General features: G+C 40.9%; 1 protein-coding gene and 1 non-coding gene across 10 annotated transcripts in view; one reads left to right on the forward strand and one right to left on the reverse strand.

The window, feature by feature from the left end:
- Positions 1-27,692, reverse strand: part of NSD1 (nuclear receptor binding SET domain protein 1) — a 136,688-nt gene that overhangs the window by 95,899 nt on the left and 13,097 nt on the right. The gene's annotated exons all lie outside the window — the stretch shown is intronic.
- Positions 25,412-25,484, forward strand: TRNAG-CCC (transfer RNA glycine (anticodon CCC)). The gene has a single exon. It is a non-coding gene; the product is annotated as a tRNA-Gly (tRNA).

Genomic DNA, 27,692 nt, shown 5'->3' on the forward strand with positions numbered 1-27,692 from the left:
AGGTGCCTGAGGACTAAGTCCTGAGGGGTAGAAACAGGTAAGGATTCTTTTTAAGCTCTGCTAGAATTGCTTGGCCAACATATTCCCCAAAACTCCCTGGCTTGGGAACGGGCACTAAATTTGGGACAAGGACAGCATATCAGAATTTAGTCACAGAGTATTATATTTCAAAGCTATAGTTCTTAAAAAAAAAAAAAGCTATAGTTCTCTAAGCAACTTTCAGATTACCAGTTAATCTCCCACATATCCAGATTTTGGAAAGGGGGCACACTTTGGCTATTCAAAACAAATATTCTGGTACAATGGAAGTGTCTCTTTCTCCAACATTTATCCGTCATGGTGTCATGAACTGCTGTTAGTCTATTCAGAAACTGGGTACGCTAACAAATTTGGTTTCATGAAAGCTATGGAGTTAACCCTAGGTTCTAGGGAAGGGTCACAGACCAACCTTCCTCTCTGCCTCCCTTGGCTCTGCCTTCAACCTTTCTAAGCACAAGTGAAAATGGAACCCACTTTTAATGTTTTATTACTGTGTGTTAGAAACATCCCCAGCCATTTTCGTTTTATTTTTTTTAATTTTTGTTTGTTTGTTTGTTTTTATTTTTGGCTGTGTTGGGTCTTCGTTGCTGTGCGCGGGCTTTCTCTAGTTGTGGTGAGCCCGGGCTACTCTTCATTGCAGTGCATGGGCTTCTCATTGTTGTGGCTTCTCCTGTTGCGGAGCACAGGCTCTAGGCACACAGGCTTCAGTAGTTGTGGCACGTGGGCTCAGTAGTTGTGACTTGCAGGCTCTTGAACACAGGCTCAGTAGTTGTGGTACACAGGCTTAGTTGCTCCGCGGCATGTGGGACCTTCCCGGGCCAGGGCTTGAACCCGTGTCCCTTGCATTGGCAGGCAGATTCTTAACCACTGCACCACCAGGGAAGCCCCCCCAGCTATTTTCAATTATTTTCGATTGAAGCATTCATAGTCATGTGTGAGTGCTCAAAATCATTCTAGGGTCCCCAGCCCTCTTCAAAGATAGTTTTAAAAAAAAACAAAACAAAATAACTCTCCAACCCAGTCTCACAACAGTATTTCATTCAAGTCAGAATTGAAGAGGGTTAAAAGTGCATCTCAACCACATCACACACTGAGTAACTGCTAAGTAAAATTACTAAGTATAGTGATCTAGCCAGCTACATTTGGTTACAATAAAACTCAGGCACTCTGCTGAACACTTAATACTGAATTATCTCTGATGTCACAGTAGCTTCTAAGAATAGAGTAGGAGTGTGTTTTTCTCCATATCATGCATGCAAAAACTGAGGCAGAAATTAAGTCATTTGCCCAGGTTCACAAAACTAGTACTAAAATATCAATGCAGGGATTCAAACCTGACTCCAATAAAAATGCTTTTAGGGCTTCCCTGGTGGCGCAGTGGTTGAGAATCTGCCTGCCAATGCACGGGACACGGGTTCAAGCCCTGGTCTGGGAAGATCCCACGTGCCACGGAGCAACTAGGCCCGTGAGCCACAACTACTGAGCCTGCGCATCTGGAGCCTGTGCTCCACAACAAGAGAGGCCGCGATAGTGAGAGGCCCACGCACCGCGATGAAGAGTGGACCCCACTTGCTGCAACTAGAGAAAGCCCTCGCACAGAAATGGAGACCCAACACAGCCAAAAATAAAATAAATAAATAAAACTTAAAATTAAAAAAAAAATGCTTTTAACATTGCACCAGTCTATTCCCAGAAGATAAACCAGAATTTTCTTTACACAGGATTCTACACTTTACATATGAATTTCCAAAATATTTAAATATAACTCACATCCCCCCAAATATCTTGGAAATCCAATATTCCCCTATCAAGAACAACTAACTTAAGAGAATTCCCCGGCGGTCCAGTGGTTAGGACTCGGGGCTGTCACTGCCAGGGCCCGGGTTCAATCCCTAGTCGGGGAACTAGTAAGATTCCACAAGCTGCACAGCGGGGCCAAGAAAAAAAACACACACACACACACATTAACTAACTTTAAAAAGTCTATTCACACAAGCAAAGTCACTGTAGCTGTTCTGCAGCTGTCAACACATTTTCTGGTTTGCCAAGAGCCTTTTCTTCAGCCACGGAGGGCAGTGACTAAAATCTCAGAAACAAGCAACTATACTTGAATTTAAAAAAAAGAAAAGAAAAAATACCTCAGAAATGATTTGAGAGAACATGGCATACTTTAGAAAAACTGTACTTCAAATGTAACTTAATCTCTTCACTTTTTAAATGATGGAAGAAACGAAAATAATCTAGATGTTGGACACAGACTTGGCTAATTACAGAACACCTATACATTTGAATGCTATACAGAAATTTTATACATATATACTAAGGGAAAAGGCATGTAATACAATGATCTCAAATCTTACAGAGATACATTTTCATACACAAACATACACAAAAAATGTCTGGAAGGATAGAGGTCAGAATGATAAATGGATCTGTGGATACTGTCAAGTGATTTTTGGCTTATCTACATTTTCTAATTTTTGTACACTGAACATGTATTATGTGCATAGTTTTTTTAAAATGAGATAAAACTCACATATCACAAAACCACCTTTTTAACCACTTTAAAGTATCCAATTTCATGGTTTTTAGTATATCTTGCATACTATTTTAAAGTAAATTTTAACACACATTTCCTTTGAAGGGAAAAATAAAAATGTATAGAAATGCAGCAAGACAGAATTTCCTACCACAGTGAGAAAAGTGCACCAAAGAAATAAGCTTTTTTTTTTTTTTTTTGCGGTACACGGGCCTCTTACTGTTGTAGCCTCTCCCGTTGCGGAGCACAGGCTCTGGACGCGCAGGCTCAGCGGCCATGGCTCACAGGTCCAGCTGCTCCGCGGCATGTGGGATCTTCCCAGACCGGGGCACAAATCCGTGTCCCCTGCATCGGCAGGCGGACTCTCAACCACTGCGCCACCAGGGAAGCCCAAGAAATAAGCATTATAATCCTCTGAACTGCCTGCCTTGATAAATATCTGAAAGTGCTTTTGTCTCTGTGCCTCATTTGTATCATCTGTAAAATGGGGACAATTAATAATGCCTACTTCACAGGGCTACCGGAAGTATTGAATAAGCTAATATGTAAACATTATTTTATTTATTTATTTTTGGCTGCGTTGCGTCTTCGTTGTTGCGCGTGGGCTTTCTCTAGTTGCGGCGAGCGGGGGCCATTCCTCACTGTGCCGCAAGAGCCTCTCATTGCAGTGGCTTCTGTTGCTGCAGAGCACAGGCTCTAGGCGCACGGGCTTCAGCAGTTGTTGCACACGGGCTTAGTTGCTCCGCGGCATGTGGGATCCTCCCCGACCAGGGCTCGAACCCATGTCCCCTGCATTGGCAGGCAGACTCTCAACCGCTGTGCCACCAGGGAAGCCTCCTATGTAAACATTATTAATATGTTAAGTACCAGTAGCTGGTAATGTGTTAGCACTATAGGTGTTAACTTACATTACTTCAAAACCCTGATATCAGAAACTTGTTCTTCCTCCTCTATTCAAACCTGATTCTACCCTAAGTTGCAACATTTAAGGGCTCTATTTATTTTTTATGTTAATTAGTATAAAGGTATCATTTTAAGAGCACAGTGTAATGGTTAAAAACCTAGGCTCTCTGAAATCATACTTCCTAAAGTTATAAAGCGCCTAACACATAGTTACAACTCAAAAAGCAGCTGCTGTAACATTATTCACTGTATTTCTTTGAAAAGGTACATTTAAACTACTTTAAGGATTAATATGGCAGTATAGGCACTTAACCTCCATTTAACACTATGTTTACAAAAATATTTCAATTTCCAAATAACTGACCTAAAAATATTTAAGTAGTAACACAATTCCAATGCTGTTACATGATCTATATGGTATTATAACATTAAAAATGAACGTCCTCTCTGACGGATAAACTATTCCCAAACAGAATATGAAAGACAGAGGGACCAAATGACTTGTCTAAGACTACGAGATAAAGCAGGGTAAGAAGATAAATATCTGGGCTTCCCTGGTGGCGCAGTGGTTGAGTCTGCCTGCCGATGCAGGGGACGTGGGTTTGTGCCCCGGTCCGGGAAGATCCCACATGCCGCGGAGCGGCTGGGCCCGTGAGCCATGGCTGCTGAGCCTGCGCGTCCGGAGCCTGTGCTCCGCAACAGGAGAGGCCATAGCAGTGAGAGGCCCGTGTACCGCAAAAAAAAAAGAAGATAAATATCTATACTATTCTGTGCATTTGTAATTCACTAAGTCTTTAAAGTCTTAATCCCTTATATACATTACATTTGCTTACAATTAAATGAGGAATTATACACACTGCCAGAATAGAGAAATGCATGGGCTTAATTTCTGCTATGCTCTTAAACCACCTGTGAGACTCTGGACAGTTACTTTACCTCTCTGAGCTTGTTTCTTTGCTTGTGAAAGTAGTATAATAATGCCTCCAATTTTTTAGCAGGCTGTTTCAACTGAACAACTCTATTTTTAATTGAGTACAAGTTACCAAAAATAAATGATAGCTATGGTGGTCCAGTGCCTAAGAATCTGCCTTCCAATGCAGGGGACACGGGTTCAACCCCTGGTTGGGGAACTAAGACCCCACATGCCACAGGGCAACCAAGCTCACATGCCACAGCTACATAGCCCGTGTACCTCAACTAGAGAGAAGCCTGCGTGCCACAACAAAAGATCCCGAGTGCCGCAACTAAGACCTGACACAGCCATAAATAAATAAATAAATATTTTAAGTAAATAAATGATAGCTATTTTTAGTCAGTGATTACAGTTCTTCTACCTTACAAGAATTGTGATTTCCTTTCCCAGTCTCAAACCAAAACTGCAAAGGAAATATTCAACTCCAGAATAGTATAAAAAGTAAAATACTATGTTAAGCATTTGCATTACTCCCACCTCACTCACAGCCACATAGCCTAATAAATACATGTGTGTATTCTAGTTGTCAAAGATCTTTTAACATCCATTATATCATATGAATCTCAAAAACAACCAAGTAAGGTAGGCAGCACAGATTTTATTATCCCATATTTATGGCAGACAAGGAAACAGAGGCTCAGAGTGACCCTGTCAGAAGTCTAGAAGCCTTCAAGAAAAGGCAGGGATTAGAGGCCAGCATCTTCTGATCCCTACTCCACCACACCAACCACAGAACAAAAGAGTGAACTAGAGTACTTGAAGTCTCCTCCCACCAATCCTCTCTACCTGGTAGATGGGAGTCAGAGCTAGGTCTATTAACTTGCACTGAGAAGAAAGGGGGATCTGAGACTGATGTAAGAAAATCTAGCAACAAGTAGTTAGATAAATGGTTTCTGGCAGCATTACAATTTTAGCCTGCAGCAGGCTAAGGCAAAAGACTAAAGACTATTGTGTAAAACTTAATTGTTACTGAGTAAGAAATGACCCTTGCTTATTGGCTAGATCCAGGAACAATATATCAAAGAGAAAGCATGGACAATAGATCAAAGGGAATCACTGAAGTCTTGGAAAAGGACAGCGTAAAAGCAGGGAACTGGTCCAATGAAAGCTGGAAAGCAGAGCAGCTGCTAGGTTAGTCATGGAAACTGGTGTACTGAGGACCACACGGTAAGGTTGAGGCTAAGGAGACTATTAGTGAAAGCCCAGCCTGTATGTAGCATGAAGCTGCTCACAGAGGGCAGCCTGCTCAAGAGGTAGAACAGAAACATGCAGGCCAAGGCTTTCCTGCTAGCCCAGGCCTTTGGCTTTATGCCATAAGAATTTTCAGACCCACAATAAAACAGAGTTGGTGACAGTGCAGAACACAGGCCTGAAAGGGTGCAGCCCTCTACAACCCTAGAAGGCTTAAATTAAAGCAGGGAGGAGAGCTATACTCTCCAGCCTGACACAACAAAAGAAACTGTTGTATGCAGCTATGCCTGTATGTTATACTGGAACTGAATGATTTAAACATTAGTTTGGGGCTATCCTTGGGCTCTTAATCTGGAGAATTTCAAAACAATGACCATAGGCATTTTCCCTACAATAGAAAATCTAGTGCCAAATCACTCCAACAAAAATCAATTTTACTCTGCATAGTCTTTCTGGCCATAAATTTTTCTTTCAATGTTTGAGAATCTACTATGCACCCAGCAATTCTCATTTATCATTACATCATATCACTGTTGGGTATGACCTGGGGCTTATTTTTCCTCTGACTTCTGCTTTAGTCTGAGCCTTTCAGGGATTTGTTTCTGAGTGCTAGAGGAAGCAGATCAATGGTTCTCAACCCCGGCTGTACATCAGAATCACCTGAGGAGTTATAAAATACAGAACCTCCTACCCACCCACAGGCCTGGAGATTCTGATTCAGTATGTATGGGGGGAGGCTCTTGGCATCCAATTTTTTTAAAAAGCTCCACAGGTGATTCTGATGAACAGCCAGGGTTGAAAACAAATGCATCATATAGCTAGTTAGTATTTTATTGTAATTACAGGCCTGAGTGAGTTTGTTTTTGGGGGGAGAAGAGGTAAGACAGGATAACAAAAAAAGAGGTATCCTGACACAAGCAAGAGGTAACTGACTAATTTCAACAGTCACACAGGAAAAAGGAAGCATTTATCTGATACCCCAAGTACCAGAAACTGCTAAGAATATTTATATATTTTGTTTTTCTTTTAAACCTCATATTGACAATGAGGCAGGTATTAATTACTATCTCCTTGTTATAGCTGTAGAATCTGAGGCTCAGAAATGGGAAGTGAGCTGGCCAAATGCCAAACAGAGCCATGTCTGTGTTCTGTTCGATCGCCTGTGCTCTTTACACTAGGTCACAACACAGAAAAATAAATAAAAACATCAGCCTTTAGTATTGGTAACTGTACTTAACCTCAACACAATTAGTGACCTTACTCTCTTCATTCAATAAGGGAATTCTGCTCATAAACTCTCATGAGGCAAATGTTCCTCACAACACCTTTACCGCATAATTCAATTAACAGAAGATGCCTGTCTCTTCAAAAAAAACCGACACATCACATACATCTATGCTCCTTACTGTACTTCTTTACCTGGGTCAAAACTAATCAATGCTGTTAAAAGGCAAGTCACCAACGGATAATATTAAACTTAAGTCTAGAGTTAGCTCATGTGGAAAACACAGATACTTTCAGAAAACACAGTAGAACAATTTGTATATAGTCTTTTGCAATTAAAAAAAGAACAATTTTTACTCTAAACTTTACATGTACCTTACAAAAAAAAAAAAACAACAGCTCTTTGCCACACCTAAGTGATTTTCTCAAGAGAACAAAAAGACTAGAACATCTGGCCTTCTATTCTAGTGTCTTTTCCCTAAAGCCATGCTGTCTTTCCAGTCTTAGTATCATACAACCCCATCCCTCATACAATGGAGAGGCCCAGGATGCAAGAATTTTGGTACAGGCTGTGGTGACCTACAGACTTCACACCTGGATTATTTTGAAGCAAATCCCCAGATACCATTCATAATATTTCAGTATGTATCTCCAAAGAAACTTTTAATTAACATTATCTACTACTAGACTATTCTAAAGAACAGAAATAATTTCATGACAGCCCAAACACAGGTAAGTGCCTTCCTTCCCCCTTGCCTCCTCCACATGTGACACCAACTTTTCTCCCCCTCTAACAATGTATTTTACATTTATTGGTTTAGGTGATCTCTCCCTCCGGACTTCTGAAAATCCTTCTCTTCAAACTCCATCCCAGGGACTTCCCTGGTGGTCGAGGGGTTAAGAATCTGCCTTCCAATGCAGGGGACGCAGGTTCGATCCATGGTATGGGAACTAAGATCGCACATGCCGTGGGGGCAACTAAGCCCTTACATCATATCTAGAGAGCCCTCGTGCCACAACTACTGAGCCCATGCACTCTGCCACAACTAGAGAGAAGCCTGCACGCTGCAACGAAGACCCCATGTGCTGCAACTAAGTCTGGACACCGCCAAATAAATAAATAAATAAATATTTTAAAAAGAAGAAGAAAGAAACTCCATGCCAAAGGTAGTTTCCATTGTGTTCCTCAGAAAGAGTGTCCTGGAGAGTCCCCTCAGGTGCTGCCCAAGAGAGTGAGAAGAAAACCTGCCTGCTCTCTATCCCAAATTAAAGCAGCTCCATCTTTTTTCTGTTCTATACTGGTGTTCTGTATGAGATTCCATTTGAAGCTTAAAAGTAAAAAACCAAGTCCAAGGGACTTCCTTGGTGGTCCAGTGGTAAAGAATCTGCCTTCCGGGCTTCCCTGGTGGTGCAGTGGTTGCAAGTCCGCCTGCCGATGCAGGGGACACGGGTTCGTGCCCCAGTCCGGGAAGATCCCACATGCCGCGGAGCGGCTGGGCCTGTGAGCCATGGCCGCTGACCCTGCGCTCTGCAACGGGAGAGGCCACAACAGTGAGAGGCCCGCGTACCACAAAAAGAAAAAAAAAAAAGAATCTGCCTTCCAATGCAGGGGACGTGGGTTCGAGCCCTGGTCAGGGAACTAAGATCCCACATGCCACGGGGCAACTAAGCCTGAGTGCTGCAACTACTGAGCCCAACTACTGAGCTCAACGAGAGAGCCCGCATGCCGCAACTAAGACCCGGTGCAACCAAATAAATATTTTTTAAAAAATAAAATAAAATAGATAGGGAATTCCCTGGCAGTCCAGTGGTTAGAACTCTGATCTCACTGCTGAGGGTCCAGGTTCAATCCCTGGTCTGGGATCTAAGATACCCTAAGCCATGCAGTGCAGCAAAAAAAAAAAAAAAAAAGAAAGAAGAAAAAAAAAGAAATAGATTACCAACAAGGACCTACTATATAGCACAGGGAACTCTGCTCAGTGCTCTGTAATAACCTAAATGGGAAAAGAATTTGAAAAAGAATAGATACATGTATATGTATAACTGACTCACAACATCGTTTATCAACTCCACTCCAATATAAAATAAAAATTTTTTAAATCCAGTTATTAAAATCTTTTTATATTAAAAAACAGCAGGGGGACAAGCCTCTTAAGATAGCCTCATCCACCAGAGGGCAAACAGCAGAAGAAAGAAGAACTACAGTCCTGCAGCCTGTGGAACAAAAACCACATTCACAGAAAGACAGACAAGATGAAAAGGCAGAGGGCTATGTACCAGATGAAGGAACAAGATAAAACCCCAGAAAACAACTAGATGAAGGGGAGATAGGAAACCTTTCACTAAAAGAATTCAGAATAATGATAGTGAAGATGATCCAGGACCTGGGAAAAAGAATGGAGGCAAAGACCAAGAAGATGCAAGAAATGTTTAACAAAGACCTAGAAGAATTAAAGAACAAACAAACAGATGAACAATACAATAACTGAAATGAAAAATACACTAGAAGGAATCAATAGCAGAATATCTGAGGCAGAAGAAAGGATAAGTGACCTGGAAGACATAATGGTGGAATTCTCTGCCATGGAACAGAATAAAGAAAAAAGAATGAAAAGAAATGAAGACAGCCTAAACGCAACAACATTCACATTATAGGGGTCCCAGAAGGAGAAGAGAGAGAGAAAGGACCAGAGAAAATATTTGAACAGATTATAGTCGAAAACTTCCCTAACATGGGAAAGGAAAGCACAGAGAGTCCGAGGCAGGATAAATACAAGGAGAAACACGCCAAGACACATAGCAATCAAATTGACAAAAATCAAAGACAAAGAAAAATTATTGAAAGAAACAACGGAAAAACGACAAATAACATACAAGGAAACTCCCATAAGGTTAACACCTGATTTCTCAGCAGAAACTCTACAAGCCAGAAGGTAGTGGCATGATTTATTTAAAGTGATGAAAGGGAACAACCTACAACCAAGATTACTCTACCCAGCAAGGATCTCATTCAGATTTGACGGAGAAATCAAAAGCTTTACAGACAAGCAAAAGCTAAGAGAATTCAGCACCACCGAACCAGCTCTACAACAAATGCTAAAGGAACTTCTCTAAGTGGGAAACACAAGAGAAGAAAAGGACCTACAAAAAACAAACCCATAACAATAAAGAAAATGGTAATAGGAACATACATATTGATAATTATCTTTTTTTTTTTTTTTTTTTTGCGGTATGTGGGCCTCTCACTGTTGTGGCCTCTCCCGTTGCGGAGCACAGGCTCCGGACGCGCAGGCTCAGCAGCCATGGCTCACGGGCCCAGCCGCTCCGCGGCATGTGGGATCTTCCTGGACTGGGGCACGAACCCGCGTCCCCTGCATCGGCAGGCGGACTCTCAACCACTGCGCCACCAGGGAAGCCCATTGATAATTATCTTAAATGTGAAAGGATTAAATGCTCCAACCAAAATACACAGGCTTAAAAAAAAAAGACACAGGCTTGCTATAATGGATACAAAAACAAGACCCATATATATGCTGTCTACAAGAGACCCACTTCAGATGTAGGGACACACAGACTGAAAGTGAGAGGATGGAAAAAGATATTCCATGCAAATGGAAATCAAAAGAAAGCTTGAGTAGCAATATTCATATCAGATAAAATAGAGTTTAAAATAAAGAATGCTACAAGAGACAAGGAAGGACACTACGTAATGATCAAGGGATCAATCCAAGAAGAAGATATAACAATTACAAATATACATGCACCCAACATAGAAGCACCACAATACATAAGGCTAACAGCTATAAAACAGGAAATCGACAGTAACATAATAATAGTGGGGGACTTTAACTCCTCACTTACACCAATGGACAGATCACCCAAACAGAAAATTAATAAGGAAACACAAGCTTTAAATGACACAATAGACCAGATAGATTTAATTGATATTTATAGGACATTCCACCCAAAAACAGCAGACTACACTTTCTTCTCAAGTGCACATGGAACATTTTCCAGGATACATCATATCTTGGGTCACAAATCAAGCCTCAGTAAATTTAAGAAAATTGAAATCATATCAAGCATATTTTCAGACCACAACACTATGAGATTAGATGTCAATTAAAAGGAAAAAAAAACACAAACACATGGAGACTAAACAATACGTTACTAAATAACCAAGAGATCACTGAAGAAATCAAAGAGGAAATCAAAAAATACCTACAGACAAATGACAACGAAGACACGATGATCCAAAACCTATGGGATGCAGCAAAAGCAGTTCTAAGAGGGAAGAAGTTTATAGCAATACAAGCTTACCTCAAGAAACAAGAAAAATCTGAAATAAACAATCTAACATTACACCTAAAGGAACTAGAGGAAGAAGAACAAACAAAACCCAAAGTTAGCAGAAGGAAAGAAATCATAAAGATCAGAGCAGAAATAAATGAAATAGAAACAAAGAAAACAAGAGCAAAAATCAATAAAAAGAAATGCTGGCTCTTTGAGAAGATAAACAAAATCGATAAACCATTAGCCAGAATCATCAAGAAAAAGAGGGAGAGGACTCAAATCAGTAAAATTAGAAATGAAAAAGGAGAAGTTACAGGATTCCCTGGTGGCACAGTGGTTAAGAATCTGCCTGCCAATGAAAGGGACACGGGTTCAAGCTCTGGTCCGGGAAGATCCCACATGCCATGGAGCAACTAAGCCTGTGCGCCACAACTACTGAGCCTGTGCTCTAGAACCCGCGAGCCACAACTACTGAAGCCCACGCACTTAGAGCCCATGCTCCACAACAAGAGAAGCTACCACAACGAGAAGCCCCCACTCGCCACAACCAGAGAAAAGCCTGCACACGGCAATGAAGACCCGATGCAGTCAGAAACAATAAATTAATAAATTAATAAATTAATAAAATAAATAAATTTTAAAAAAAAGAAGTTACAACAGAAACTGCAGAAATACGAAGCATCCTAAGAGACTACTACAAGCAACTCTATGCCAATAAAATGGACAACCTGGAAGAAATGGACAAGTTCTTAGAAAGGTATAACTTTCCAGACTGAACCACGAAGAAATAGAAAATATGAACAGACCAATCACAAGTACTGAAATTGGAACTGTGATTAAAGATCTTCCAACAAACAAAAGTCCAGGACCAGATGGCTTCACAGGTGAATTCTATCAAACATTTAGAGAAGAGCTAACACCCATCCTTCTCAAACTCTTCCAAACAACTGCAGAGGAAGGAACACTCCCAAACTCATTCTATGAGACCACCATCACCTTGATACCAAAACCAAAGATACTACAAAAAAAGAAAATTACAGACCAATATCACTGATGAATATAGATGCAAAAATCCTCAACAAAATACTAGCAAACAGAATCCAACAGCACATTAAAAGGATCATAACACCATGATAAAGTGGGATTTATCCCAGGGATGCAAGGATTCTTCAATATATGCAAATAAATCAATGTGATACACCATATTAACAAATTGAAGGATAAAACCCGTATGATCATCTAAATAGATGCAGCAAAAGCTTTTGACAGAATTCAACACCCATTTATGATAAAAACTCTCCAGAAACTGAGCAAAGAGGGAACCTACCTCAACATAATAAAGGCCATATACGACAAACCCACGGCAAACATGATTCTCAATGGTGAAAAACTGAAAGCATTTCCTGTAAGATCAGGAACAAGACAAGGATGTCCACTCTCGTCACTATTATTCAACATAGTTTTGGAAGTCCTAGCCACGGCACTCAGAGAAGAAAAGGAAATAAAAGGAATACAAATTGGAAAAGAAGAAGTAAAACTGTCACTGTTTCCAGATGACATGATACCATACATAGAGAATCCTGAAGATGCCACCAGAAAACTTCTAGAGCTAATCTATGAATTTGGTAAAGTTGCAGGATACAAAATTAATGCTCAGAAATCTCTTGCATTCCTATACACTAATGATGAAAAATCTGAAAGAGAAATTAAGGAAACACTCCCATTTACCACTGCAACAAAAAGAATAAAATACCTAGGAATAAACCTACCTAGAGAGACAAAAGACCTGTATGCAGAAAACTATAAGTCACTGATGAGGGCTTCCCTGGTGGCGCGGTGGTTAAGAATCCGCTTGCCAATGCAGGGGACATGGGTTCGAGCCCTGCTCTGGGAAGATCCCACATGCCGTGGAGCAACTAAGCCCATGCGCCACAACTACTGAGCCTGCGAGCCACAACTACTGAGCCCAAGTGCCACAACTACTGAAGCCCACACACCTCAACTACTGAAGCCCACGCGCCTAGAGCCCATGCTCCACAACAAGAAAGCCACCGCAATGAGAAGCCCGCGCACTGCAACGAAGAGTGGCCCCTGCTCACCACAACTAGAGAAAGCCCGCGTGCAGCAACAAAAGACCCAAGTCAGCCAAAAATAAAAATAAATAAATAAATAAAATTAAAAAAAAAAAAAAACTGATGAAAGAAATGAAAGATGATACCAACAGATGGAGAGATATACCATGTTCTTGGATTGGAAGAATCAATATTGTGAAAATGACTGTACTACCCAAAGCAATCTACAGATTCAATGCAATTCCTATCAAATTACCAATGGCATTTTATACACAACTAGAACAAAAAAGCTTAAAATTTGTAGGAGACACAAAAGACCCCGAATAGCCAAAGCAGTCTTGAGGGAAAAAAAACAGAGCTGGAGCAATCAGACTCCCTGACTTCAGAGTATAACTACAAAGCTACAGTAGTCAAAACAATATGGTACTGGCAAAAAAACAGAAATATAAATCAATGGAACAGGATAGAAAGCCTAGAGATAAACCCATGCACCTATGGTCAACTAATCTATGACAAAGGAGGCAAGGATATACAATGGAGAAATGACAGTCTCTTCAATAAGTGGTGCTGGGAAAACTGGACAGCTAGCTACATGTAAAAGAATGTAATTAGAACACTCCCTAACACCATACACAAAAATAAACTCAAAATGGATTAGAGACCTAAATGTAAGACCAGACACTATAAAACTGTTAGAGGAAAACATAGAAAAACTCTCTTTGACGGAAATCACAGCAAGATCTTTTTTGATCCACCTCCTAGAGTAACGGAAATAAAAACAAAAATAAACAAATGGGACCTAATGAAACTTAAAAGCTTTTGCAAAGCAAAGGAAACTACAAACAAGAAGAAATGACAACCCTCAGAATGGGAGAAAATATTTGCAAATGAATCAACAGACAAAGGATTAATCTCCAAAATATAAAATCAGCTCATGCAGCTCAATATTAAAAAAACAAACAACCCAATCCAAAAATGGGCAGAAGACCTAAATAGACATTTATCCAAAGACATACAGATGGCCAAGAAGCACATGAAAAGCTGCTCAACATCACTAATTATTAGAGAAATGCAAATCAAAACTACAATGAGGTATCACCTCACACCAGTTAGAATGGGCATCATCAGAAAATCTACAAACAACAAATGCTGGAGAGGGTGTGGAGAAAAGGGAACCCTCTTGCAGTACTGGTGGGAATGTAAACTGATACAGCCAACTAAGGAGAACAGTACGGAGGTCCCTTAAAAAACTAAAAATAGAATTACCATATGACCCAGCAATCCCACTACTGGGCCTATACCCAGAGAAAACCATAATTCAAAATGACACATGGAAAAAAAAAAAGACACATGCACCCAAATGTTCATTGCAGCACTATTTACAACAGCCACTACATGGAAGCAACCTAAACGCCCAACAACAGACAAATGGATAAAGAAGCCTGCACACCGCAACGAAGAGTAGCCCCACTCGCCGCAGCTAGAGAAAGCCTGCGTGCAGCAACAAAGACTCAATGCAGCCGAAAATAAATATATAAAAATAAATTTATAGGGCTTCCCTGGTGGCGCAGTGGTTGAGAGTCCGCCTGACGATGCAGGGGACATGGGTTAGTGCCCCGGTCCGGGAAGATCCCACATGCCGCAGAGCAGCTGGGCCTGTGAGCCATGGCCGCTGAGCCTGCGCATCCAGAGCCTGTGCTCCTCAACGGGAGAGGCCACAACAGTGAGAGGCCCGCGTACCGCAAATAAATAAATAAATAAATAAATTTATAAAAATGGTCCACATCAAAAAAAAAAAAATCTTTAGGGCCTTCCCTGGTGGTCCAGTGGCTAAGACTCCGCACTCCCAATGCAGGGGGCCTGAGTTCGACCCCTGGTCAGGGAACTAGATCCCACATGCCGCAACTAAGAGTTCACATGTTGCAACTAAAGATCCCACGTGCCGCCACGAAGACCCAGAGCAGACTAAATAAATAAATAAATAAAAATTTTAAAATCTTTTAAAATAAAACATGTAAGTGTTACAAATGTAATAAGTAATACCATTTTCAAGCAGGAAACAAAAAAGAATGACTCTAAAATCTTAACTGAAATAAACATTTCTTTGGAAGACATCTTGAGAGAGTATAATTAGAGCAGAGAGGAAAATCTGGGCATTCGTATAAAGAGTTTCCTCTCACCCTAGTCAGTGTGAATGCACAATCTAATACTGAATTTAAATAAAGAAGAAGAAGAAGAAAAAAAGAGAGGAAACCTGAATGGCAGACCCTCAGGATGTCCAGGATTCAATCATAAGCTCACAGACTTCGCACAATTACTGAAACTACTGTAGCCTTTACTCAAGCTGGTTCCTCTGCCTAACATGCTCTTTCAATTCCTTTCTCCCCTATAAAAAAGAATGAAATAATGCCATTTGCAGCAACATGGATGGACCTAGAGATTATTATACTAGTGAAGTCAGGCAGAGAAAGACAATCATATGATGTCCTGTATATGTGGAATCCAAAAAAAAAAAAAAAAAAAAAAGGATATAAATGAACTTATTTACAAAACAGACTCAGACACAGAAAACAAACTTATGGTTACTAAAGGGGAAAGGGAGGTAGGGATAAATTAGGAGTTTGGAATTAAAATACATACACTACTACATATAAAATAGATAACCAACAAGCACAGGGAACTATCTTGTAATAATCTATAATGGAAAAGAATACATGTATAACTGAATCACTTTGCTGTGCATCTGAGGCACATTATAAATCAACTATATTTCGATAAAAATTTAAAAAATAAAAAGATATTAGCACATGCCAAGAAAAAAAATTCCTCTCTCCTACTCTCATCACCACACTCCCAGCCCCTTTTATGTCCCAGTTAACTTTGGATTCCCAGTCTCCACATCACTTTCTTAAGGAAGACTCCCTGAGCACCAAACTAGATCAAGTCTCCCCAGGATGCATGCTACGAGTTCCCTACACTTCTCCTCTTCCTCTCCCCCGCCCCTGTGGTGCGGCTTGAGGGATCTTAGCTCCCCAACCAGGGATCGAACCAGGGCCCCTGGGAGTGAAAACTCGGAGTCCTAACCACTGGAGCACCAGGGAATTCCCTACTTCTCTTCTTCCTAATCCTCAGTTTAACTGCTGTTACATAAGTATTGTGGAATATCTTATTAATTGTTTGTCTTCCCCACAGGACTCGGAAGATCCATGAGGGTCACTTTACTCCCAGTGCTTAAAATACTGTCTGGCACACTGTTAATGCTCAATATTTGTTGAATAATGAACGAATAAATGAAAGATTTAAAAAATAATGAGATACTGTAAAAGTTTTTATCTTCCACTTCAGTCCTTGCAACATAAAGCAACTTAAAGTCGTAATTATATGTAGGTGGGAAAACAGAGCATGCAATGCAAAGGGAAAGTCTGAATGCACAAAGGTGCAAAGCATCTGCTGAAGTGTCACACATATTTAAAAATCATAGCCAGTGTGCACTTTCTCCTCCAGTTGCCAGTAGTCTACTAGGAATATTCCAGAAATTTAACTAATCTCCTTCAGTGGTGTATGGTTTGACTCCCACAAAGAAATAGGAATAACAAAATACAAAGAGCAGTTGAGAAAAGAAAAGCCATAGCATCTGCTAAGAGGCTCCTGATACAAATATGAAGGGAACAGAAAACAAGTCTCACACTTTATGCACATTTCTTAGATTCTCAAAGCTAAACCTGCTGGATTTATGGAAATTGTGTATCCAAAGTTTCTGGTGAACAAACAGGCTCAAACACCAATTTGAATGATGAAGGAAGAGCCCAAAGGTCTTAGGTCTACTGAGTCAAGTAAGTATGTTGAGCTAATAGGTAACATTCATAACTTGAAAACCCAATGTTTGTGGGCCAGTATTTGAATTTTTAAAGAAAAATCTTGACATTTTAAAAATTGGGACCAAGTTGAATCTCAGGTTTACAGGAAAAAAACATTTCTGAGAACCTTCAACCATGTGCCAAGCCTTTTTACATATAATATAAATGGAATTACAATAAATGCTAATAGGTGGGTATTACCTCCATTTACTACTGAGAAACCCAAAACCAAATTTCCAATGTGACACCATTAATTGTCAAGCTCAATTCTGACTAATCCCCAAAGTTTGGGTACCCATCATCTTGCTCTATGCAAAAAGTTGGGCCTGGGCTCTGGACTAAGTTCTGGAGTTAAAGAATCCTGAGCTCATCACCAGAGGATTTTTTGCAAAATAAACATTTAAAAAAAATTTTAAGTTGTTATAAGCTCTTCCAAGACAATCCTTTTAGATTTATACTGTACTAATCAGGAAAAGTAATGACAAAACCTATTTTAAACATTTCAGGTAAATGCAGACAGACAGTGTTCTGGATTTGCAATGATAAAAACTGAAAGAATAGTTTTTAACAGTTCAATTTCAAAACACTGAGTTTGAAGACAGTGAAATGAAGAAAAAGTAGAATTTTCTAATTTGAATGTTCACATCGCAAGTAAGCTTTACTGTAAAATGCAGACAGGATATATCACTTGCCATTCTGGAGATTAATTTTTTAAAACTTTACCCTACCTATTATTTTAAATGACATACAAAATATCCTTTTCCACGTGGTTTAAATGATATACTACATATTACTGTCAAAGCTTTAAGATTATTTGCCCTTGCAAGAATTACCCCGAATGAGACTTTTTAAATGCTATTACTTTCTATAACATACATGCATTCAAATTATCTTTCTACTCACCACAGAAAACTAATCTTAATCTTTTGTGACCATATAGTTGATGACACAGCCCAAAAACAAAATCAATAAAATAATAAATATGTACAAGCTATACACTGATAAGTTAAAAACCAAATAACCATTTTGGCTATTGGTGCCTTGAACGTATAATAATTTCCTACAACTGACTCAGTCTCTGGAAAGTCCCTACTTATTTTAATTTATATCTCTAAAGTATAAATCTAGCTTTCCTCTCTGCAGGAGGATCAAGATGAGAAATGACCTAGATATTTCTCTAACAATACTCATTCTTTCCTCCTAAAAATATTTGCTGCTTACCTACTTATGAGAAACTGTAGTAGGACTCAAGGATACAAAATAAAGACAACACAATCCCAAGCTTGAAGTTGTAAGTTTACTCGGGGATACAGGACAGAACAATAATCAAAACATATTATGAAAAATGCTGTAACAGTATTATGGGAACACAGAACTTTTTATCCACGTTTCTGAAAACCAAGGAAAAGTATTAAGAGAGTAAGAAGAAATGCTAACCAAATGACAATATGAATATCAGACTACCTATAAACATCCTTCCGATTAACCAGAAAAGTTGTATTTGTAGTTAATTTAACTAATGAATTACTGTTTTCATTCATTAAAACTTAAAATATGAGATGTGCTTATGAACAAAATAATATTTTGACATACACACCAGAACTTGTAAACAAGTATTGTCCTTACAAGACCATTTAATAACTCTTAGGATAATATACACAGTAGAGCGATAAACTTTTTCTGTTAAGGGCCAAACAGTAAATATTTCATAGTCTTTTTCCCAACTATTCCAACAGACCTTCATACATGGTCACTGAGATTTGAATTTCATATTAGTTTAACATGTTATAAAATATCTTCCTTTTGATTTTGTCTCATCCATTCAAAAACATAAAAACTGTTCTTGGCTCAAGGGCTGTTACAAACACAGGTGGTGGCCAGATTTATCTGCAGTTTGTCAAAAACTACCATTAACAAGTCAATTCTACATATTACATGATAAAAACCTTTCATGTTAATTCCAAACCACATGTAGAACCTAAACTGCGATCTATTAGTTTAACTTCTTCACCAGATTCAATCCTTACTTGATTTTCCCTAATAAAAACAAGGTCTGAAGACTATTACAAAAAATAAACTCCAAAAATATTTTGAGGAAAGGTTCTAACAGTCAAACGTGTCTCGAGTGACAACAGAAGAAATGAGGGAGTAGGGAACTTCAAGGGCCAGTACCTCCACAAAAATAGCAGATGAACAAGGGAAAAACTATCACAAAGAACTACACAAAAAACTATGAGAACTGGGGAAACTACTAGAAAGGTCTGGAACAACCAAGCAAATGCTTAATCAAGAGAAGGACAAAGAGGGGCTTCCTTGGTGGCGCAGTCGTTAAGAATCCGCCTGCCAACACAGGGGACACGGGTTCGAGCCCTGGTCCGGGAAGATCCCACATGCCACAGAGCTACTAAGCCTGTGCGCCACAACTACTGAGGTGCTCTAGAGCCCGTGAGCCACAACTACTGAGCCTATGTGCCACAACTACTGAGCCCGCATGCCGTAACTACTTAAGCCCACACGCCTAGAGCCCGCGCTCTGCAACGAGAAGCCACCACAATGAGAAGCCCATGCACTACAACAAAGAGTAGCCCCTGCTCACCACAAATAGAGAAAGCCCGCATGCAGCAACAAAGACCCAACACAGCCAAAAATAAATAAATAAATAAATTTATTTTTAAAAAAGAAAGAAAGAAAAGGGCAAGGATAGCTAGCTAGTGGGAAGCAGCCACATAGCACAGGGAGATCATATCGGTGCTTTGTGACCACCTAGAGGGGTGGGATAGGGAGGATGGGAGGGAGACGCAAGAGGGAGGAGATATGGGGATATATGTATATGTATAGTTGATTCACTTTGTTATAAAGCAGAAACTAACACACCATTGTAAAGCAATTATACCCCAATAAAGATGTTAAAAAAAAAAAGAAAAGGGCAAGGCTGCTGGCTTTGTAAACTCGGACTGTGGGACATGAGTAGACAACGGGTGCCCCTGAGGCTGGGACAGGTCTGGCCTTAGCAGCTGTGGGCTGTGCGGGAGTATGCACGCGGAGGCTGGGCCGGGGTCCAGGCTGCTTCCATAGCTCACATGGCGCGACTACTCCAGTCCTGGTACCTGACTTCACTGGATCTGAGCTGGTGGATCTGTGCTGGTGGCTTTGTAAACACAGCACCTGAGGGTCACCAGGGTCTATTGCCAGCATTCCTAAGGTTGAGCAGGGAACAAGGACAGTGCCAACAACAGTGTACTTTGTGAGCCCACACAGTGGGTTTCAGGTGACACCACAGAGCGCGCTCCCTGGTGGACAGCTCCAGTGGAGGAATACTCAGTAGCTCCTCTCCCAGTGGAAGCGCTCCAATCCTGCCGACCTCACACAGCAGCTTAGAAACGGATCTGGGACCTTCTACTCCAAAAACTAAGGAGCGGATTCTGCCCCTAACAGGGCTGTGACAACCACAGAGCAAAGAGGAGGCCCCGCTCAACTTCCAGTGTGGGCTCTGGTCACCACAACACCAGTTACACCCCCTATCAAGGGGATATCGGCCAGCACACATTGAGGAAAGAGGTGGCAGGCATCCATACTAAAAACAGCCCTCACACCAAAAAATACTAAACCTATGCAGGCTACACAGGGACACTCCCACATAAAAATACCCCTCTAAGACCACAGCAGACAACTGTTTTCCTAAACTCATAGAGTAAGAGAAATATAAGTAAAATGGAGAAGCAAAAGAACCACTACCAATTAAAAGATCAAGAGCATTCTCCTGAAAGAAGGAACAATGAAACAGATCTCTTCAGTCTAATAGACACTGAGTTCAAAAAAGAGGTAATGAGGGCTTCCCTGGTGGCACAGTGGTTTGAGAGTCCGCTTGCCAATGCAGGGAACACGGGTTCGTGCCCCGGTCCGGGAAGATCCCACATGCCGCAGAGCGGCTGGGCCCGTGAGCCATGGCCGCTGAGCCTGCGCGTCCGGAGCCTGTGCTCCACAACGGGAGAGGCCACAACAGTGAGAGGCCTGCGTACCACAGAAAAAAAAAAAAAGAAAGGCTATCAATAGAAATGTAGATTACTGTAAAAAGGAACTAGAAACTATAAAGAGGAGCCAAGAAAAATTAGAAAACTCACTTGCTGGATAAAACCTGAGCTAAAGACAATAAACTGCAGACTGAATAATGCAGAAGACGGAATAATGGAAATTACCCAATCAGAACAGCAGACAGAAAGCCAGATAAAAAAACTGAAAGCAATATAAGAAACCTATGATAATATAAAGCGTGCTAATCTAAACATAACAGAGATTCCAGAAAGAGAAGAGAAAAGGGGAACAAAAGTATATCTGAAGAAATTATGGCTGAACACTTCCCAAACCTCAAGAAGTAAACAGATATCCAGGTACAAGAAACACAGAGGGTCCCAAACAAGATGAACCCAAACAAATCTATACCAAGACATATTATAATTAAAATGACAGGGACTTCCCTGATCGCACAGTGGTTATGAATCCGCCTGCCAGGGTTTCCCTGGTGGCGCAGTGGTTAAGAATCCACCTGCCAATGCAGGGGACATGGGTTCAAGCCCTGGTCCGGGAAGATCCCACATGCCATGGAGCAACTAAGGCCGTGCACCCCAACTACTGAGCCTGCGCTCTAGAGCCTGCAAGCCACAACTACTGAGTCCACGTGCCACAACTACTGAAACCCGCATGCCTAGAGCCCGTGCTCAACAACAAGAGAAGCCACCGCTCGCCACAACTAGAGAAAGACTGCACGCAGCAACAAAGACCCAACACAGCCAACAATAAACAAATAAATAAATATTTATTTTAAAAAAAAGATTCTGCACGCAACAATAAAGATCTCACGTGCCACAACTAAGACTCGATGTAGCGAAATAAATAAATAAATCTTAAAAAAAAAAAGGACATATAAATCGACAGAACAGAACTAAGAGCCCAGAGATAAATCTATATCTGTTCTCAACAAGGGTGCCAAGACCATTCAATAGGGAAAGAATAGTCTTTTCAACAAATGGTGCTGGAACAACTGGGTACCCACATGCAAAAGATGTTTGGCCCCTACCTCACATCATGTACAAAAATTCAAAATGCATCAAAGACCTAAGTGTAAGACGTAAGAACATAACTTTTAGCAGAAAACACAGGAGTAAATCTTCTTCATCTTGAATTAGGCAATGGTTTCTTAGATATGACACCACAAGGCAAAGAAAAAAAATAGATATATTGGACTTCATCAAGATTAAAAACCTTTGGAATGTCCCTGGTGGTCCAGTGGACTCTGTGCTTTCACTGCTGATGGCCAGGGTTCGATCCCTGAACAGGGTACTAGGATCCCACAAGCTGCACGGCATGGCCAAATACAAAAACATTTAAAAAACAAGAAAACAAAAAAAATTTTGTGCTTCAAGGATACCATCAAGAAAATGAAAAAACCCACAGAATGGAAGAAAATATTTGCAAATCATATCTGATAAGGGACTTAATCCAGAATATATAAGGAACTACAACTCAACAATAAAAATAGCCCAATTTTTTAAAAATATGCAAAGGATTTACAACACAGACTCCAAAGTAGCTATACAAATGTCCAAAAAGCACATAAATGGATGCTCAACATCATCAGGGAAATATAAATCAAAACCACAATGAGATAACATGTAACACTCACCAGGATGGCTTAAAAAAAAAAAAAAAAAGCAAATGTTGGCAAGCATATGAAGAAATCACAACTGTAAAATGGTACAGCCACTGTGCAAAAACAGTCTGGCCATTCCTCAAAATGTTAAAACAGTCCCGTGGGGTTGGGACTCCACACTTTCACTGCTGAGGGCACAGACTCAATCCCTGGGTGGGAAACTAAGATCCCACAAGCTGCATGATGCGCCCCCCAAAAAAAGAAGAATCCCCACTGAATCCAGAAGAGGTATTTGTACACCTATGTTCATATCAGCATTATTCACAATAGCCAAAAGGTGGCCATCGACTGATAAATGGATAAAGAAAATGTGGTATACAGCAGAAAATCTTTAAAAAGGAAGAAAATTCTGACACGGACTATAACATGGGTGAACTCTTAAGGACATTACATTAAGTAAAATAAGGCAATCACAAAAAAGATAAATACTGTATAATTCTACATGAGGTATTCAGAGCAGTCAAATTCAGAAAGCAGAATGGTGGTTACCAGGGTCTGGGAGGAAGGGGAAAGTGGCAAGTTGTTCAATTGGTAAGTTTTCTAAGATGGAAAGAGTTCTGGAGAATGGCTGCACGAAATGTGAACACACTTAATGTTATTTAACTGTACACATCAAAATAGTTAGGATGGAGAGTTCCCTGGTGGCCTAGTGGTCAGGATGCCGGACTTTCACTGCCACGGCCCTGGGTTCAATCCCTGGTCGGGGATCTGAGATCCCGCAAGCCACATCGCACGGTCAAAAAAAAAAACAGTTAGAATGGTAAATTTTATGCTATGTATATTTTATCAAAATTAAATATAGAGGCTTCCCTGGTGGCGCAGTGGTTGAGAGTCCGCCTGCCGATACAGGGGACATGGGTTCGTGCCCCGGTCCGGGAGGATCCCACATGCTGCGGAGCGGCTGGGCCCGTGAGCCATGGCCGCTGAGCCTGCGCATCCGGAGCCTGCGCTCCGCAACGGGAGAGGCCACAACAGTGAGAGGCCCGCGTACCGCAAAAAAAAAAAAAAAAAAATTAAAACTAGGACTTCCCTGGTGGCACAGTGGTTAAGAATCTGCCTGCCAATGCAGGGGATGGAAGATTCTACATGCCGCAGAGCAACTAAGCCTGTGCACCACAACTACTGAGCCCGCGTGCCACAACTACTGAAGTCCAGGCACCTAGAGCACATGCTCCACAACAAAAGAAGCCACCGTAACGAGAAGCCCGCACACTGCATGAAGAGCTGCCACTGATCACCACAACTAGAGAAAGCCCACGCACAATAACAAAGACCCAACGCAGCCAAAAAATAATAATTAATTAATTAATTTTTTAAAAAGTTAATGGGGGGACTTCCCTGGTGGCACAGTGATTAAGAATCCACCTGCCAATGCAGGAGACACAGGTTCGAGCCCTGGTCCAGGAAGATCCCACATGCCGCGGAGCAACTAGGCCCATGAGCCACAACTACTGAGCCTGAGCTCTAGAGCCCGTGAGCCACAACTACTGAAGCCCACACGCCTAGAGCCTGTGCTCCACAACAGGAGAAGCCACTGCAATGAGAAGCCTGTGCACCGCAACAAAGAGTAGCCCCCACTCACTGCAACTAGAGAAAGCCCGCACACAACAACGAAGACCCAATGCAGCCAAAAAATAAATAAATAAATTTATTAAAAAAATAAAATAAAAATAAAAAGTTAATGGGGCGGGCTTCCCTGGTGGCACAGTGGTTGAGAGTCCGCCTGCCAATGCAGGCGACACGGGTTCATGCCCCGGTCCGGGAAGATCCCACATGCCGCGAAGCGGCGAGGCCCATGAGCCATGGCCGCTGAGCCTGCGCATCCGGAGCCTGTGCTCCACAACGGGAGAGGCCACAACAGTGAGAGGCCCGCGAACCGCAAAAAAAAAAAAGTTAATGGGGCTTCTCTGGTGATCCAGTGGGTAAGATTCCATGCTCCCAATGCAAGGGGCCCAGGTTCAATCCCTGGTCAGGGAACTAGATCCCACATGCATTCCACGACTAAGAGTTCGAATGCCGCAAGAGTCCTCATGCCACAACTAAAGTTCCTGCATGCCACAACGAAGATCATGTATGCCGCAACTAAGACCCAGAGCAGCCATAAATAAATAAATAAATAAATACGTTTTTTAAAGTGTCACTACTTTGTATACTTAAGCTTTCTCCTTTAATTAAAACTACTTCTTATTGGGTGGGCATGGTAACCAGTTGCCCTAGATGGCCCCCAGTGATCCACACTTCAGGGTATTCCCCTACCACATTGTATCTCCTTGGATCTCCTTGCTAGGTCTCTCCTCTCTTGGACAACTCACTCTGGGGGAAGCCAGCTACATACTGTGAGCAGCCCTATGGAGAGGCACACATAGCAAGGAACTGAGGCCTCCTTCAGCCAACAGCCATATGAGTGAGCCATACTGGACAAGGATCCTACAGCCTTCAGATGACTGCAGCAGTGATGGACATCTTGCTTGTAATCTCGTGACAGACTGAGCCAGAACCATCCAGCTAAACCACTCCCTGATTCCTAACCCTGTGTGAGAGAAATGTTTATTGTTTTAGACTGCTCAGTTTGAGGGTAATTTGTTAGGCAGAATAGATAACTAATACAGGATTTCCCTGGTGGTCCAGTGGTTAAGACTCTGCACTCCCAATGCAGGGGGCCTGGGTTCGATCCCTGGTCAGGGAACTAGATCTCACATGCTGCAACTAAGAGCCTGCATGCCACAACTAGAAAAATCCTGTGTGCCGCAACTAAGACCCAGCTCCGCCAAATAAATAAATTTTTTTTTAAAAGATAACTAATACAAAGGGAAACATTCCTTGCACAGCTATATGAATTTGTTTTCAAAAAGAAAAAGACTATAAAAATTATCATCAGCACAGTGCTGGATATTAAAATAAAATCCCTATTAGATCAATTTAAGGCTGTAGCAGACAGAATTTCTTCAAATTTTTACAAGTGTGTAAAGTTGGTTTATCCAACATATAGAAGCTTCGAATCGATAAAAGAAACTACTCCAAACAGATCTGGATACATGAAAAATGAAACTTCGAGTCTACAACTATAGAAAATTAACTAAAATGAAAAACAGACTGAGAAGAAATATTTATGTCTGTAAGATAAAAGGATAATGGCTATAAAACACTACAATCCAGACAGATAAGTCAGCAAAGGATATGGACAGCAAAGGCCACAGGAGAAACACAAACAAGAAACAAAGAAATAATTTTCAACAATAAAGTTGTATTAATAAAATCAAACTTGTGGTAGAAGTATACACCTACTTAATGAAGTAAAAAACTTAAAACATCAATGCTATCAAAGTTGGCATGCTATCAAAGGGAGGAAAATGCTGTACTCGTATATACACTATTTAGAACTGTGTGAAATGGTACACTCCTTTTGGAAAGCCATAAAGAAGTAGGTACATCTGAGACAAAACATTTAACCCATTGCCCTGATAATTCCCCTACCAGCAGTTTATCCTTAGGAAATAATTCCACAGACATTACTATGAAATTAATAAGGTACCTACCAAGACTTTACTTAAAACTCTAATATCTGCTCCACCAAAGAACTAATTTCAGTGGTTTAATTACCTGCACTATAACACTTCTGCCTCAAAGCTCTACTATGTTTAAAAAAAAGGAAGCACTTCAAATGTAGAACTGTATTACCTCTCAACAACTGCTCTGCAATTCTTTACAGATCATGGCATGGTGGAAGTGTTTTTTCTTCATATGCTGATTAGATTCAATACATTGTCCATTGAACCAACTGAAATGTTAAAAAAATGCCTTTGGATATAATAATCCAATAACAATTAGCATGGCATTGATGTCTATTATTTTTACTGGGTATAGATAAAACTTGAACATTGCCGACTTTCACCAGGGATCCCCAACAGCTCCAATTACCGCATCAAGAGAAATTAGAGATGCCAAGAGGAATATACCCTCAGTAATTTACAAAGAAAGACTACCTTCAGATTCTGCCTGGTATATGGGGAGACATCATATAACCAGTAATTATTTTTAATTTAATCTAACGTGTAAATATAATTGTTCATCCTCCAAAATGGATTTTATCCTTCCAACAATCTTTAACACAGTACTATGGTATTGATATTTTATGTAAGGTCACTGGACATGTAAAAAGAACTTTAGAGGCCTTAATAAAGTAATTTCACCTAAGAACAGTAACGAACACTAAAATCTGTTCCAATTTATTAAGGGGAACCCACAAGTCTGTATGATTTTATTGTTTCTTTAATAAGTTATCTAAAAGTAGAAACAATACTTAAAAATTATGACTTGTGTACAGGTATTATAAAGAATGTAGATCATCAAGAATACATAAAGAACTCTCAAAACTCAACAATTAAAATCAAACAATCCAATTAGAAAATGGGCAAAAGACATGAATATATTTCACCAAAGAGGATATACAGATGGGAAATAAACACACAAAAAGATGTTCAGGGTTTCCCTGGTGGCGCAGTGGTTGAGAGTCCGCCTGCCAATGCAGGGGACACGGGGGTCCGTGCCCTGGTCCGGGAAGATCCCACATGCCACGGAGCGGCTGGGCCTGTGAGCCATGTCCGCTGAGCCTGCGCTTCCGGAGCCTGCGCTCCGCAATGGGAGAGGCCACAACAGTGAGAGGCCCGTGTACAGCAAAAACAAACAAACAAACAAAAGATGTTCAACATCATTAGCTATCAGGGAAATGCAAATAAAAACCATAATGAGGGCTTCCCTGGTGGCACAGTGGTTAAGAATCTGCCTGCCAATGCAGGGGACATGGGTTCGAGCCCTGGTCCGGGAAGATCCCACATGCCGCAGAGCAGTTAAGCCTGTGCACCACAACTACTGAGCCTGCGCTCTAGAGCCCGCA

Source organism: Orcinus orca, chromosome 3 (genome assembly GCF_937001465.1).
Source record: "Orcinus orca chromosome 3, mOrcOrc1.1, whole genome shotgun sequence".
Classification (NCBI taxonomy): domain Eukaryota; kingdom Metazoa; phylum Chordata; class Mammalia; order Artiodactyla; family Delphinidae; genus Orcinus; species Orcinus orca.